At 39.6% G+C, this 17,687-nt stretch overlaps 1 pseudogene; it reads right to left on the bottom strand.

Moving 5' to 3' along the window:
• Positions 1-1,928: 1,928 nt before the first annotated feature.
• LOC120789365 lies at positions 1,929-16,869 on the bottom strand (annotated as a pseudogene).
• Between the last annotated feature and the right edge of the window lie 818 nt (positions 16,870-17,687).

The raw sequence follows: 17,687 nt of genomic DNA, 5'->3' as shown, positions 1-17,687 counted from the left end.
TTTTTCCTCAGAGACAGATACCGAGAGATTCGCACTGTTTAGGGGAATAGGGATGAAATTGTTGTCTGTACCTTTGCATAGTCTGGTTTTGTTCTCTGACTTGGTTCGGGGGGAGGTTTCCATGCATCCCTTTTTGACTGTTAGGAGTGACTAGGAGTGCCAGTTATCTTGGGGAATGATCTGGCCGAAAAAGAGTGTGGCCAGACATACCTCCTTCGCTGGTGGTTTCCTCCAATTCAATGGTGAAAATACTTTGTGACCATGACCAGAATTTTCCAGAGGTATTTCCAGCCTGTGCAGTGACCCAGGCCCAGATTAGTAAGACAAAGATGGTCGAGGAAGCCACAGTTGATTCAGGGGAGGTTGTTATTCCATTGCCTACTTTATTTTGTCTGTCTCTCGCAGTGATTTGCTGAATCAGCAGCAAGAAGAGCCTTCCTCAAAGGAGCTCCTGAGTCAGGTATATCCCATCCACAAGATGACCAGTGTAGCCCATTGGTATTTCTTACAAGAGTATCTGTTGAAAATTTTAGAGGTGAGGCAATATTTCAAATTGTTAGGCCAGTTAAAGTTAGACACCAAATTTTGTAGACTGTCCACGTTATGTTGCAGGTGACCTGGGAGTGACATAAAACAATGCTGCAGTATTTCTAATAGCTGTGATTGACAAAGGATATTTCAGGATATTTCATTTGTCACACGTCAGTTAGCTGGTAAATCTAACCAAAACATCAAACTGGCTCATTTATTTCCTATTCCTGCAGTTTCTTCCCTTTTTGAACATCTCTTGATCACCTGTTTCAGCCCTCTGCCCAAGTCTAAGGCTGGGAGTTCCTACCTGCTGACAGTGGTGTGCCAGTTAACCCAATATCCAGCAGCATATCCTTTGAGGAATATAACTTTTAAATCTGTGGTGAAGACTTTGAGTCAGTTTATTATTGTCTTTGGAATTTCTAAAGTTATTCAAACTGATGAGGGCACAAACATGCCACCTCTAGTGCTTACTATGCACAAAGCCAGGGTGTGCTTGAACGTTTAATCAAACCTAAAAATCCCCGTTGAGGTCCTACTGCACTGAGTTGGTTGTTGCTGGCTGCCAGGGAGGTATTCCACTCCAGAAGCGGTTTCAGTCCAAATGAGTTGGTTTTGGTCACCGTGTTCGAAGTCCACTCGCAGTATTACAGGAGGACTTGGAGCTTTCTTACTCCCAGGTCAACTTGTTGGGTTATGTTAATGGCTTTACATGTTGTCTCTTTGAAGCTGGTTGAATGGCCAGGGAAAAATTGGATGTTTCTCAAAAGAAGATGAAATGCCTGTATGACCGACGAGCTGAAAAAATGTGCTTTTAGCTCTGTTGATCAAGTGTTAGTTGTTTTACCTTTGGTTACATTTTTGGGACCCTACTCTGTGATACGGAAAGTAAAAGACCAGAATTATATAATTTCCACCCCAGATAGGAAGAAGTCTACTCAGTTGTGTCATATAAACCTGTTAAAAGCTTACTTTTCTCGTCTTTGTCCTTCAGGGACTGAAACAGAGGTTCAATTCAATTCAATTCGATTTTATTTATATAGCACCAAATCATAACAGAGGTAATCTCAGGGCACTTTTCATATAGAACAGGTATAGACCATACTCTTAATAGTTAAATTTATAGAGGCCCAACATTCCCCCATGAGCAGCAAGGAAAAACTTCCTTTTAAAAGGTGGAAACCGGCTCATGGTGGGCAGCTGTCTGCCTCGACCGGCTGGGTTGAAAGAGAGTGAGAGAGAACAAGAGAGAGACAGAGTAAGAGAGAGAGAGAGAGAGAGAGAGAGAGAGAGACAGGGGGTGCAGGAGGGAGGAAAGAGAAAATAGCCCAATACAGGTACCACATAAAGATGTATAATAATAATGAGCGTGGTCCAACTGTTCCAAGCACAGAATGTCATGAAACTCCATGACTAACTTTTAAGAATGTGGAGGATTTATCGTCAACGTGCACAAACTGAAATCGATCTGATGAATAGGACTTAAACCAGCTTAGAGCGATTCCTTTAATGCCAATTAAATGTTCCAGTCTCTGTAGTAGGATGTGATGGTCAGTAGTTTCAAATGCAGCACTAAGATCTAACAAGAAAAGTACAGACAAGTCCTTTGTCTGATGCAATTAGAAGGTCATTTGTAACCTTCACCAGTGCTGTCTCTGTGCTATGATGCACCCTAAATCCTGACTGAAAATCCTCAAATAAAGTATTATTATTTAAAAAGTCACATAACTGGTTGGCAACAGCTTTCTCAATGAGTTTATAGACAAAGGGAAGGTTAGATATGCGTCTATAGTTGGCTAAAACATCTGGATCATGAGTAGGCTTTTTAAGAAGAGGTTTAATTACAGCTCATTTAAAGGACTGCAGTACATAGCCTGTTAATAAAGACCTTTTGATTACTCCTAATAAAGAGGTACTACCTAAGGGCAAAACTTCCTTAAGCAGCCTAGTTGAGGGTACTAAGAGACAGGTTGATGGTTTAAATGAAGACATTGTTTAAGTTAGATGGCGAAGGTCAATGCGAGAAAAACTGTCTAAGTATGTATCAGGTTTTACAGCTGTTTCTAAGGTTCCTGTGTTTGAAGATAAATCGGTGCTGGTTGAGGACAGGAGGTGGTTAATTTTGTCTCTAATAGTTTGAATTTTATCATTAAAGAAGCTCATGAAATTGTCACTACTGAGAGCTGTAGGAATACATGGATCAATGGAGCTATGACTCTTGGCATGTCAGCTTGGCTACAGTGCTGAAAAGAAACCTAGGGTTGTTTTTATTTTCCTCCATTACAGATGAGTAATGGGCTGCTCTGGCTTTACAGAAGGGCTTCCTATATGTTTTAAAACTATCATGCCAGGCTAAGTGGGATTCTTCCAGTTTGTGAGAATACCATATCCTTTCAAGTTTTCTTGGGGTTTGCTTTAATATGCGGGTTTGGGAGTTAAACAATGGCGCTGACCTCCTTTGTTTTATTATCTTCTTTCTTAGAGGGGCAATAGAGTTGAGTGTCATTCTCATTGAGCCTGCAACACTACCAACAAGATGATCAATTTGGGAGGGACTAAAGTTAGCATAAGAGTTTTCTGTTATATTGTGATATGGTAGTGAATTAAGTGTTGATGGAATCACTTCCTTAAATTTAGCTACAGCACTATCAGATAGACATCTAATGGTGTGTTGTCCAGCTATAGGAGTTCAGAAATTACCAAATAATGGTCCGATAAAAGAGGATTATGGGGAAAGACTATTAAATGTTCAATTTCAATGCCATAAATCGAAACAAGGTCAAGGGTGTGGTTAAAACAGTGAGTGTGTTTATTTATACTCTGAGCTAAGATAATTGTGTCTAATAATGACATAAATGCACTGCTAAGGCTATCATTATAAATGTCCACATGATTATTGAAATCAACTACTATAATTACTTTATCTGTACCAAGGACTAAAATTGATAATAATAGGATTCAGATAAAAATTTAGAGGCTGGAGGCATCTGATGGTATGAAACAAGGTTGTTTAAAAAATTCAGAGGCTCTTGGCAAACTTGACTTGTTGCTAGGACATGTGTCAGAGTCCAGGGGGATTGAACTGCGCTGTCTAATCCTGTCATATCCCACTCTTGTTGTTGAACATGACATTGATGTGGGGGATGCTGTGCCCATCTGGCAGCAGTTCTACCATGTTTCCCCTGAAAACAGGAGCACCTAGATTCGGAGGTCAAGTACATGCTAGAAAATGCACTTACAGAACCCTCAAATGTGTGGGTGGAAAGTGAGTTAAACCAGGGGAGAGTTTTCAATCCTACAACCAAACAAAAACACTATTAGATGATTCTGCAAAACCCATTATTATTTTTTATTTCATTTTTTTTACAGTCAGTGCCAATGGTTTTATGGGTTCTTTCTTCCTACAATATTTTTTTAATGACAGCTATGGCATGATTAAGGTAAGAGAAAAAAATTGTGGTTATGGAAAATAGGCTTAGGCAATCAAAGCACTTGGGCTGACCTTGTATCTATTGATTTTTAGTCCACTTGGGGGAATCACAGGAAGCTGTAAACATACTGACATTTTATCAACTTTATGGAGATGATATGATGAACATGTTGGTAATGTTGGATTATAACAAATACTAATGGAACAAAATGTTTGTATATATTGGAAATTTGCTGACTGCCTCACCTATTCTCTTTTGCAGAAGAGCAGATGTCTAAATTCGGAAAATGTGACCGCTTGCTGGAAACGGGTTGCTAAGCTACATGTTTTGTCTAACCTCCGGTTGCTGTGTGCTCTGAACAGACAAAAGGAGGTGTTGCTGAGTGCGGTTGAGTGTGTGTGTGTGTGTTTGTGCAAAGATATGTGCTTACTCCACAGACCTGAGCGAGAAGACAGGAAACAGAGAAACAACTGAGGAAGCCACGTCTGAGCAACTCATTTGCGTCTCAGAAATAATTGTACGCTTATATATCCTGGGCAAGGGAGAGTCAGTCGGACTTCGTGAACTGACCGAACCTTGTTGGCGCTAGGGATAGACGACAGCCCAGAGCTCTGTAACCATCATTTATGCTTTTAAATAAATATATTTGAGGATTCATCAGCTCTCCTGTCAACTTCATTTTGAACACGCAGAGGAGAAGGGCGTTACAATAACCCATTTGTGTTTAATTTGAGCAACAAAACGACTTCTCCGACAGTAAACATTTTTTTATTCACACATCCAAATTGACAAGGAGCAACAGTAGCATTGTTTTGTTCTGTTTTAGGCAACCTGATTAAGGTAAATCAATTTAAAAGTCAACTAAAACTTGTAAGACCAATGATGCCGATTAGAGCGGTGAAGGAGAACCAAAAGGTAAGACTTGCGGGCCATAAAACAAAACAATGAGCTGAAAGATGCTAAAACAGTTTTCATTACTGCAGAGCTGGGTGATAGGTTTGTCACTACAAGCGACTCATTTCACATTACATGCAGTAATTTGATCCATTGTTAAAAGAAAAATATTGGTTAGAGCAGCGTTAAGGTTAGGAAAGGATGGCAATTATGGTAAAAAACAAAAAATAAATGAGGTGAATGTTAATTTCAGGTCTGTGACAGGATGAAAACTCCATTCTGCATGAAGGTCAGCTGTGCTACAAACCCATTTACCACATCCTAGCTTTCTGCCTCACCACAAAATAGGCAAAGTCCTTCCTACATTGGCACTAGATGTAAATTGTGAGGTGCTGAATTGTCCAATATGAATGTTATTCTAAGGATAAGATGGATTATTTTGTCATACTATTTCCTTTTTATGTTTAATTCTTTTCTACTTTTAAGGGGGTTCTTATATGACAAATTATTTTACAGCCATGTGCAGCAAGAATTTTATTCTTTTGCATTAATACAAGTTACATTGCAATGTAAACATTTATTGTCTTTTCAGCTCTAGTTTACTGGCGCAGGTGAACCAGAAGTGATTTACTACTCCACCACCTAGTTTAGTGTTATGTTTGCTTTTTGTCTAATTAATATTTTTTAATATACTACAAAACAGAAACAGTCTGGGAAAAATCACAACTAATTGTTTTCATTTGCACAGACTTCACCTCGTACTCCTTACCACGTGTTTTATAATATTGGTAACGTAAGAATTTGGTAATTTGAATTATTTTAAACTTTAGGTATTCGATACTGTTTAGTGCTGAACCTCTGGATCAGATGCTTGAATGTGGTAGGTTTGTTATCATGAAATATTTGCTCCAGGTGGGTGATACCGTCTTCTTTCCAAAAAATGTTGTTTACTGTGTTTTTGTTTTTTATAAGAGGTCAGGATTATTCCAAATACGTGTGTGGAGGGATTGTGAAATGGTAAAAATTCAGAATTTGTAATTTGAAGTGCTTTCCACCAAGCTGTAAGAGTTGTTGCAATAGTTATGTTCAAACACTTTGATGTTTCTAATTGGCAGGGCTAATAAATGGGAGATCTGAAGTGAGGAATTCCTTGCATAGCACCTGCTCGCTGCCTGTCCAGAATGCATTTAGTGGTTTAGGATTTATCCATTTCTTTAGAAGTTATAGTTGATTGGCTTAAAAGTATAGATAAATGTTTGATGCTTCTAAGTCTCCTTGCACTTTGGATTTTTGCAAAGTTGTTAGTTTCATTTGGGGTGGTTTACTTTTCCAGTAAAATTTTCTGATGCTGAAGTTTTGAGATTTGAACCAAGTAGAGGGTGACTTGGAGGGTCTAACTGAAAACGTAGTTGATTTTGGGTAGAGGTATCATTTTTATTGCTGCCATTCTGTCTGATAGTGAAAGAGGTAAGTTCATCAGTTGTTTAGGTCATCTTCTATAGTTCTGATTCGTGGTAAGAAATTTAAATTATATGACTCTGACAGATTGGGGGCTATGTTGATATCTGCGTATTTAATGTTGCCTATTTTGAGTTGAATGGGTGAATGGGCTCAGCAGTGCTAAAAAGAACTCATAAGACCTGAGGGGAACCACAGAGTCAGATGATAATTCTTGGTGGGCTCTTCATTATGAGAGACACCTTTTATATTACACATAGTCATTTGACCAAATGTTAATATAAAAAATACTGATAAGTACAACTTTAAAGGAAATAAGATTCCTGGACTTTGGGATTTTCTAATAAAACATTTTATGTTATTTTTATTCTGTAATACATTATGTCTTGAGCATTGCAGACTTTATGTCTAAAGCTGTTTCTGAGTTAATGGCCAAGGCAAACACCTCCTCAGACATAGTATGAGAGTAACAGTATTCCTCGCATCGACCTTCGCCAACTAACTTTCTCACCTCAGTGTCAATGAGAGGAACATATCTTTGGTATTTTGCACTCCCACATATAGCACAGTATCTGTGTGTAACCAAGCCACTCAGTGGTATACTGGCCACTGGCATGCTGGGACACTCTCAGTAGGCTGCTGCCAGTGGGCCAGTGATGAAAATCTAAAAATCCATAATATTTTTACCAACCCTGTCTGTCTCTTTACCAGCCTGCTCTGTGTGCCTATCATTCGGGGTATGCATGAGAATCCAGTGCTGAATTTCTTTCCCAGCACACCCATGACGCCACTGTATACTCACACGGGCATAGCTCACACACACTTTTAAGTCTATACTTTTAAGGGCTTTTATTGACTACATTCTTTCTGTAATTCCTAAATCTAACTTTAAACCTAACCCAAGTCTTTAATCTAAATAGTGTCTGGAGGCATAAAGAATATCAATTTTCCTTTTGTCTGTCAGGAAACACACGCACACATAATCTAGTATTTAAGAAGGACTTTCATTAAATAAATAATTTACTTAATTATATTACATTTTCATATTCTAAATTTTTAACAAAATATCTCAATCGGACATCATCCAGCTGACAGAATTGAGCTCATTTCCTTTTTGAGAGATCGACAACCTATAAAAGCCAAGTTTATTTGGTCACTTCATGCATCTTGGGTAGATCAGAAAGCTATCCGATCTCAAAAAAGCTAAGTCTAAATGCATGCAAGGAGCATTCAAGACAGACTGAAATCCGATACTTCAAACCATCTCCAGAGGTGGTCTGAGACACATTCTCGTCAGGCATTGAAAAGGTGCAAATGCATCTGTCTGGACATTTTGATATTCTTAAAATATCCATGGTCTGTGTTCTCTGTCCGTGTGATAACGGTAGCTGAGGTTAAACTAAAATGACAGTGAAATTTGCCATTGATCTGAAATGAGTCACTTGTCTCATTAAAGCAACAAAGATAAATGGCTCCTGTGATTTTTTTTATTTCATCATTTTGCTGTCCTACCAGACGTTTAATGAGAAAGTCAACATCGTTTTCATCTTGATCCTTTCAGTAGAGAGATTGGCTAAGGATATGTAGCTTAGCTTAGCTGTAGGACTGGAAGTAAGGGAAAACAGTTGCCTTTGGCAAATGTGTGCCCTTCATCAACCTTATCTATCAGCTTGCTAGCTAGGAAGGTAGTCAACAATACATCCAAAAATTACATGGGTTTTGTTCAGTTATATGACAGTTTGCAAAGCAGCAACCTAACTATAAAGAAAGAAATTGTGCTGTGCCGTTGTTTGTGAAGAAAACCCTCCACTTTCTCAGTTAACTTGTAAAGCCACAGTGTGTATTTTCTATTTCTAATCATGTTAAATGCACAAGATAAAATAGCTTTGGAGTTGTTGGATGTCATGATTTTTCTCTCTCTAAATAGTTATTTCGTGTTAGATGGGTAAGTAAACAATTATGCCTTGTAATTGACTGGCATAATGAGCATCAGAGTGGTACAATATTGAAAATTTATGTAAAATACAAGCAACAGTAAATGTATGACAGCACATGAATGATGCCGTGCCCCTTCAGCCCAGATGAAACAGATACATTGAGGCACCTTGAGGCTGAAATGTGCTCTGAGACAGGACTTAAAGACATCAAAATTTCTGACCCTGTGACTTATTTGAAAGTATGTTTCTGAACAGTTCTTAACGGTATTTATATTGGCAACTTATGCATATTTGCGGGCCTGCTGCATTATATAGTAGCCATAGCAGATCTGGTCAGTATGCGCAGTAAAATTTTCCCTCTACACGAGCTGCCACAACACAAGATTATGTCGACATTAAACCTTCAGCGCCACCCCTATGGAAAACATCCATCATCATACCAAGAAACCCCACCCCTCAGAACTAAACGACCATTGGCCAGTTGCACTTACCTCATCCCTCCAATTATCAGACCACACTCCCATCAGGTCGCCGATGATGCCAAAAGGGGGACTGAGGATGCTGTGGGATGCCTCCTTCACTCCATCATAGAACACCTAGAATAACCCAGCAACTTTGCCAGACTCCTCTTCATTGATTTAATTTCCACTTTTAACACTATCCAGCGCCACTAGATCAGGAAAATGCACCAACCCTACGTCCCCCCACTTCTGAGCCACTGGGCACACAGCTTTCTCAGCGACACACCACAAACAGTTAGAGTTGGCATCATCACCAACCCTACAGGGTTGTGTCCTGAGCCCTTTCCTGTTTACCCTCTACACCAGTGAGTCTGTCAGTCCCACACCTATCACTCAATACTTCAAATAACTCGTATGACAAATCCAACGGGGCAGCTGTGGCTCAGGACGTAGAGTAGGTTGTCCACTAATCGTAAGGTCGCTGATAGAACCAGCGACCTTATCTGATCCCAAAGTGCTGACACATCAGTATGTGTGAGTGTGTATGTGAATGGGTGAGTGTGGCATGTAGTATAAAGCGTTTTGAGTGGTTGATAAGACTAGAAAAGCACTATTTAGGTGCAGTCCATTTACCATTTACCATACTTGCAAACCTTAATGACAATAACTGTTTTAGGCTATCAAGACCCCATCTCCCATTTCACAACTCCACAATGGTGCATAAACAATTACCTGCAGCTTAGTGGAACAAAGACAAAAGAACTCTTCATTAACACTTTCAGCACACACAGAAAAGCCACAACTCCACCCACAACCCCACCCACAGCAATAATGAAACTGTTGAGATGACTCAACCTGTAAAATAAACTGAGCTGTGATCAAAACACCACTTACATCCACAAACGCTGCAAACAAAGACTCTCTGTCATCAGAAAACTCTTTTTCTAACTTTTTTTTTAACATGTTAACTGCCTACAATAGGAACAATCTCATATGCATCACACAATGCCTCTAAAATTATTGGCCTCCCCAACCCCAACCTCTCAGACCTCAACACCAAAGCCAAAGCACTTACTATTGCACAGGACCCCAGGAGCCCCCTCAACCTTTCTTCACACTGCTTCTATTAGGTTGAGATACAGATCCCTGGCCTGGAAATGGGTAAGATAGGGCAAGAGTTGTGTCCCCTCTGCCATATCATCATTACAACAAAACAGTCCTGTAAATATTATGTGTGAAGGTACTATGTATATAATTATCTGTGCATAAATGAGGATGTATCCTGTATGGATGTTTCCTTGCATGTAGTTATGTTGGCAGCATATCTTATTTATGTAACCTATGTGTTTATGTGAAGCTCTGTACAGACTGTGGCAACACATTTATTTAAAAGAGAGGACAAAAAAGAATCTATCTATCTATCGTATGTATGTATATATGATTGAAAATTTGTTTGGCCTACTCTGTGTAACTACAGTAGTGTTGTCATCTGTCACAGAGTCCTTGCCGTGATACAAAGCTTTCAAACCACATCTGTACAGAAACCATGGCAGAGAGATGTATAGTACAGTCAAGGCTTTAAGTCAGATAGAAATGTTGTCATCCCCTCTTACCAATCAGTGTCACAGCAGATGTTGTTTTCAGTAAACAAGCTCTGGACAAGACCAAAATGTCACATTTTGCACCTACAGGACAGGTCGACATGATGGTCGTTGGTGTGAACTTGTCAGCAGTACTCTGAGCTTAATTTCCCTATCAGGCTGCCAAATTTTGGAAGAATCTAATGAAGATTTTGAGTTCCTTATTTATGCATATTACTACAAAATGGCAAGTAACCCAATAACAAGGCAGCAGACAGAAGCTCAGCTCCAGTGAAAATAAAACTCTCACAAAACCAAGGACCCCCCCAAAATATGTCAATATCAATCTTGAAAGAGCAGCTCCTTAATCTAGCTAGCTTTCACAAATTTACAGAGAATGTTGACAAGTTTAAGCAATACTTTCCACTTTTAACACTATCCAGCGCCACTAGATGATCAGGAAACTGCACCAACCCAACGTCCCCCCACTTCTGAGCCACTGAGCACACAGCTTTCTCAGCGACACACCACAAACAGTTAGAGTTGGCATCATCACCAACCCTACAGGGTTGTGTCCTTAGCCCTTTCCTGTTTATCCTCTACACCAATGAGTCTGTCAGTCCCACACCTATCACTCAATACTTCAAATACTCGGATGACAAATCCATTGGGGCAGCTGTGGCTCAGGATGTAGAGTGGGTTGTCCACTAATCGTAAGGTCGCTGATAGAACCAGCGACCTTATCTGACTCCTCCAGTCCGCATGTCAAAGTTTCCTTGGGCAATATACTGGATCCCACAAATTTACAGAGAATGTTGACAAGTTTAAGCAATTGCTGTAGTTTAACAATTCCCTGATCAAGGTCTCAAAGGAAGACAATGCATTGCTCAGGCCCAAGGTTAACAATCTTAAACAATCGACAAAAGAATTATAAGTGGAGAACATTAATATGGCAAATGATATATTCGATATGCAGAGAATAAGAAAATATCATACTGCACAGACTTCCCGAAGTAAGCAAAGAAACTTACTAGATGAAGGGCTAGTCAGATCATTTAGAGCCTGAAGATTGAGGAACAAGAGGTGGAAGCTATTCACTTCTCCAGAGTTCACTGTATTGGATAGACCAAAGCTGAAAAAAGAGGCGTCTTTTTTTGTGGCAAAGTTCAGTGACATCAAAATGGAGCAGGCCACCATGGGAAAAGACAAAAAAAATGATCAAACTTCTTCACTGACAATACAATACCACCATCCTGAATAGACTGAAGCTGCTCCCCCCAATCATGATGGAATTGAGGAAAAGAACAATAAACCCTCTACAATTTCAAGAATATTATGCTACCCTTACAGCAAATTGCATTTTTCCTGCATCTGACAATGACAAGATGACAAGACTTATTTGACGAATTCCACATTAACACCTAATTTGTAATGAATAACAAGAACTATCTTGGAATGTGACTGGTATTAACAGTCAGGTGAAATGTGGTAAAATTCCCATTCAAAAGATTTAAAAAAAACCCCACCAGATATTGTTTTTCTCCAAGAAACACATTTAAACACAGAAACTTGCAACATTAAAAAAAAGAAGGGGTGGGGAATGTATTTGGTTTGGTGTGAACAGCCAATAACTCTATTACAAATAAACAACATTAACTGATTTTCTAAAAACTTATTTTCTCCAGGGCCTGATGGGTTCAGTGCAGAGTTCTACCAAGGGTTTAGTGAGGATTTATCTAATTTATTTAACTGTTCACTTGTTAAATTAAACTGGCAGTCATTTGTCAACACAACGAAATTATTTAATATCATTCAATATGCAAAACATTGCCCTCATCCTGCAACACTGTGTTCATTAGATGCTGAAAAAGCATTTCAATGGCCTTTCATGCTGATGGTCAAATCTTCCAATATCTCTGTGGGGTCAAGTGCATTAAGTAAAAATGAATATTCTCTCTGCTGTCTATTACGTTTTACGGATGCTACCTTTCCTCATACTAACAACCTGGTTCGAAGCATTGCATAAAATAATTTCCAACTTCATATGGCAAGGTGAAAAAAGCAAGGTGTACATACTTAATCATTTTTAGTCAACAAAACTACGACTACCCAACGACTATTAGCTCACAGGCTTTCAGCATGTGAGCTATCTGATATCTCTGTGAGCAACGACTGAAAACACATTGAAATTCCCATATTACATGGATTAAATATTGACTTGAAAAGTTTATCTTTTTGAAAACATTTCCAAAGGAAATCATGCAAAGCACAATTTAAGCTCCATTTAACATCCTAAAATAATATACAAATATATTTTGAATTAATACAGTTACTTAAATGTAACAGTAAACAAGGTAATAAAATGAAATAAATGGAAAGAGAATTACCTAACTATGCTCCATCACCTATTCTCTATTAACTATTTTAAAACCTTTAATGAATTAGTCATAGAACATAATATCCCAAAACATGAACCTTCAAATTACGTCACTTTAAGGCATTCTATAACGAAAAAGATTCCCAAGGACAAACTGAACATTGAACATTGAACAACACTGAACATTGAAATTTGAAAACATGCTTTTTAATTACAACTCGTTTATCAAAAACATGAGACAGAATACACTGCAGGCTGAAGTGGAAACGTACTTATAATCACATAAAAATCATTCTTTTGTTTCTACAGTAGTGCATTTCATATTTTAAGTAATTTCATATCTTACAAAGTAAGATATGAAAGTATTGTATTGTATTATATATTGAAACAATGTTGTATGTATCCCCTTACCTGTTGCTGTCTTTTACATATGCTTGTTGTTTTCATGACTCAAAAAAACAATCTAAATATTTCTATAATTTCCAAAAATTAATGGGTACATAACAAAAATATTATGACATTTTTATGCAAAACAGCAAGTTGGTTTTGGTGCTCCAGCAAAACATAAGCTTCTACAAAGACATACACTGTCAAGACCTTATTTTTTTAGCACAATACTGGTTTTGAGTAAAGTAGAGAGGAGTCTCAACTTGTACTATTATCAGATGGCACACTGCCCTTATCTCTCTGGGTACCAGATGGAGTACCAGTGGCCCTAATGGGAAATTAGCAAATGGCCAATACCAGAGCCACCACTGTTAAGCAGTAGGTCGATCATTTACTTCATTCAGTGCTAAATATACTAACTGCTCTGATAGAATCACTTAAACATTTTCTTTCCTGTTGCATTAATGCAAGAGAGAGTTCTGTTATGGGTGGTATTACAGTACCACCTATTGGATGTTTAGTGCTAGCACACCTTTTGTAAGGTCAATAGTCTCCCAGCATGCTTTGGGTCACTTGTCCTGTTGAGGTCATTGTGTCCTGACCAGCAAACTCGAAAGTCTGTTGTCAGCTGCAGAAGCAGTGAACAGCTATGGACATAATCATACCCTCACCAGCTCTGATGAACCTCAGTGGCGATCTGAGTGCGAGTTGGGAAATCTCCTGGGTGGAATACGCAGATTATGCCTAGAAACAGGGCTGGTGGACAAGCCTGGGGACGTCTGGGCGGCGACTCTGAAGAGTGCAATTTGAGCGGAGTGTTGACACGTCTACAAACACAATTTGAATCTGAGAAACAAGGAGCAAGCAGACCTGACTGTCATAGTGGACTCATTGGAACAATTCTTTAGAGCGCTATATATATGGAGCTTTAAAGAGATTAACTAATCAGGGACAACATAGTTATGGCATTGCTAATAAGGGCACACACAGATGTGTGCACCACGCAACATCCCGGTGGCCATGAAGGAAGCTGTGAAGGTTCAGCTTGACAAAGATGAAGCGGAGCGTCACCTCACAGTCAGTGAACCCACAGACAGGATCAGCAATATGGTCATAGTCAAAAGACCGAAAAAGCTGTGCATATGTTTACAGATTGATGATTGATTGATTGATTGATGACAGATTACTGATTGATGCAAGAGAGGCTTTGCTTCAAGCTGCAAGCTGGATGAGTCCAGCAGCCTCATGACCGCCTTTTGGAGCCCTTGGGGCCGGAACAGGTGGTTGAAAATGCTATTTGGCATGTTAGTAGCTTCAGAGTCTTACCAGTGGAAAACAGCATGAGGTGTTGGAAGGGCTTGAGGGGGTGGAGCCTATAGCTCACAACATTCTTGTCATAGGCTCTGGTGACAGCAAAGAAAAGGTAGGCAAAGACCGTGATGCTGGGCTGGTAGCCCTTCATCACAGCTGTCAAAAAGTCAAACTGTGGCTCAGTGTCAAGATGCTTCATTTTAAAGTGTCTGAGGTACATTTCAATGGTCACATCCTGTCAGCTGCAGGTCTCAAAGCTGACCCAGAAAAACTCAAAGCTGTTTTGAACATGCTAGCTCTTTCTGACATCAAGGGCGTGTGAAGACTCATCGGGTTCGTTACTTACCTGGCCAAGTGTGTCCCACGGCTCTCAGAAATATGCAAGCCTTTAAGGAGTCTCATGGACAGGGACACACTTTGGCACTGGCTGCCAAAGCACAATGCCGCTGTCAGGGAGATCAAACAGCTTGTGACAACGACGTCTGTGCTGCGATACTTCTGGCTCTCCAAAATTACAACCTGTGAGTCATCTACAAACCAGGACCAGAAATTTTTGTGAGTGATATACTGAGCAGCGCTGTCACTTCCATTGCCCACCCCGGCTCTATGCATGCAAAGCATGCAATATGGTGGACGAGCAGCAGGCAATTGAGCACATAAATATGGCTGACTATCCTAATGTCACAGACAAGAGACTGCTACAGATACAGTAACACACAGACAGTGACAGACAACTGCAGGCCATGAAGACTACTATCCTGCAGGGTTGGCCTGTTGACAAGGATGAAACAAAGCAGGCAGTCAGAGAGTGCTGGCCTATCAAAGAGGAGCTAAGTGTTAAGAATTAGAGGACAAAGAGTACTCTTTACTACTTAAAGTAAGTCATTGCATTTTGAGATGCTTACCAGAGTATGCTAGAGTCACATTGGTGGTAAGGGCTGCTATAGACAAGCATGAAAAACAATATACTGGCCTGGAGAGCAAAAAAGGACTTTGTCAGTAAGTGCACTACATGAAACAAGTATGCTATTGAGCAACAAAAATGGGCAATGATGAGCCATGAAATCTCCACATGGCCCTGGCAGGTTATGATTACGATCTTTTCCAGCATAGTGATAGAGACTTTCTGATGCTAGTTGATCACTTCTTAGATTTTTGGGAGACTAATGTTCTGTCAGACCTCACCGCGGAGACGACAATAAAACAATGTAAGGCTCAATTTGCTCCGTATGATCAACCTGACAGGATAATCTCAGACAAAGGACCCCAGTTTGCCTGTGCTGAGTTCTGCCAGTTTGTTCTGTAGTGGGAGATTGAAAACATCACTTCCTCACCAAGGCATCCCAAGGCCAACGGCAAGGCAGAAACAGCTGTCAAAATCGCTAAGAACCTATACAAGAAAGTACTGCAGGACTGCAAGGATGACTGGAAGGCAATCTTACTATGGCAGAACAACCTAAAAGAGGGTATGGTAAGCAGCCCTACCCAACGACTGATGTCAAGCTTCTAAAGTCAGCCCAGCTGGTGGCTCATGCACTTCTTGAGCCATGAGTCATTATGGATGTAGTTGGCAAATTGCGGTAAAGAAAAAAAAAGTTTCTAAACTCATCTACGACAGGAGTTCTAAGGACTTACCTGAGCTTGCTGTGAGAGAAGAATTTCGATTGAAGCCACTGATAGGTGACAGGACAGGCATCTGGTGATGGGGAGTATGTCTGTGGAAGGTCCATGATCATATCCGATCGAGGACGAGGGCTCCTTATATCATCACAATTGTGTGGATCTATGCGTGGCCCAGCCGATGGTAGGTTCAGAAGGGGTTCGATCTGAATACAGTAACTTTCAGCTTTCAGTCTCCCAACAGACTGAACCTGTAAATTCATATGGACAATTAAATACAGAGTCTGTGTTGCTGGGGAAAATGAAAAAGAAAGAAAGAAAAGCAGATTTTTAACTGTCTCTAATGTTCAGTGATGGACTGCTTTGAGGGTTAAAAAAAAACAAAGGACAATAGGGTGATGGGAAGAGAAGAATGGCTGCTCAATTGCTTTTTCAGAAGCACGTCATGTTTAAATTTGTTTGTATACCCTAAGAAGGGCTGTTCAATGGCTTCTCAGATCCAGGTCATGTTTACATTTTTTTAATCATGTCTTTGGTTAAGTCACAATTTGTTATTACAAGAAAATTTTTGTTTACTTAAAAAAGGGAGATGTCATGTGTGTTATTACAGTACCATCCATTGGATGTTTAGTGGACATACACCTTTTGTAAAGTCAGTAGTCTCCCATTATGCTTTAGTCCATTCGTGCTGTCGTTGTTGTTGCGTCCTTGCTAGCAACCACTGAAGTGTGTCGTCAACTAATCTGGTTTGTCTTATCTTTATAACACAACAAACCCAAACAGGTTCCTACTGGCGTAGCGGCTGTGGCTCAGAAGGTAGAGCGGGTCTTTGACTAACCGGAAGGTCAGTGGTTTGATCCCTGGCTCCTCGAGTCCGCGCATCTTGGGGCAAGATACTGAACCCCAAATTGCCCCCGATATATCATCGGTGTGTGAGTGTTTGTGTGTAGAACGTGCATGTATAGAAAAGAGTGCTATATGAATGTGTGTGTGAATGAGTAAATGTGGCAGTAGTGTAAAGTGCTTTGAGTGGTCAATATGACTAGAAAAGTGCTATATAAGCACAGACCATTTACCACAGTACAAATGGCAATAAGGGCTGATTCTTCTAAAAACTCATTTTTTTTGGGTTTGTTTTAGTTTGGTCTGTCTCTCACTGTGCTGTGTTTTATATTGCATATTATTATTTAATTTGTTTATTTATTTATATTTTTTATGTTTTTATATGTGTGAAGCACTTGGTAACTGTGTTTATAAAGTGCTATATAAATAAAGCTTTACTTACTTGCTTACTTACTTCTGTGTCACTGGAGTCTTTGCCAGAGGCTGTGAAGGTGTAAGTGCTCTTTAGAGATGAGTTAATTTTCTGTCTTCTCCAAACTTACAATGGAAGGAGCTATAAACCTTTCCTTTTTGATGGCCTTATGTCAGCAATTTAAGCTCTTTATTATTCTCTGAAAAGGTTCTGTGAGTGTATAACAGTAACCAGGTGTAGTAGAAATAAAAACTACCTGGAATGACAATGGTAATGCTTCATTTTCAGAGTTCAGTGCTGTACTCTCAAAAATTAACCTCGACTAGGCTAATTTCAATTCCTAATGCTAATCCCAAATCAAAATTTAACTCTCATTTATTCCTTTTTTTGGATAGTTTGGGGCAATGCAACAGTATTGACTGGAGTCATGTTTATGTCAACCTGA

The sequence above is a fragment of the Xiphias gladius genome, chromosome 4 (genome assembly GCF_016859285.1).
Source record: "Xiphias gladius isolate SHS-SW01 ecotype Sanya breed wild chromosome 4, ASM1685928v1, whole genome shotgun sequence".
Taxonomy (NCBI): Eukaryota; Metazoa; Chordata; class Actinopteri; order Istiophoriformes; family Xiphiidae; genus Xiphias; species Xiphias gladius.
The sequence above is the reverse complement of the archived record's forward strand: the minus strand, read 5'-3'. Positions and strand labels throughout refer to the sequence as shown.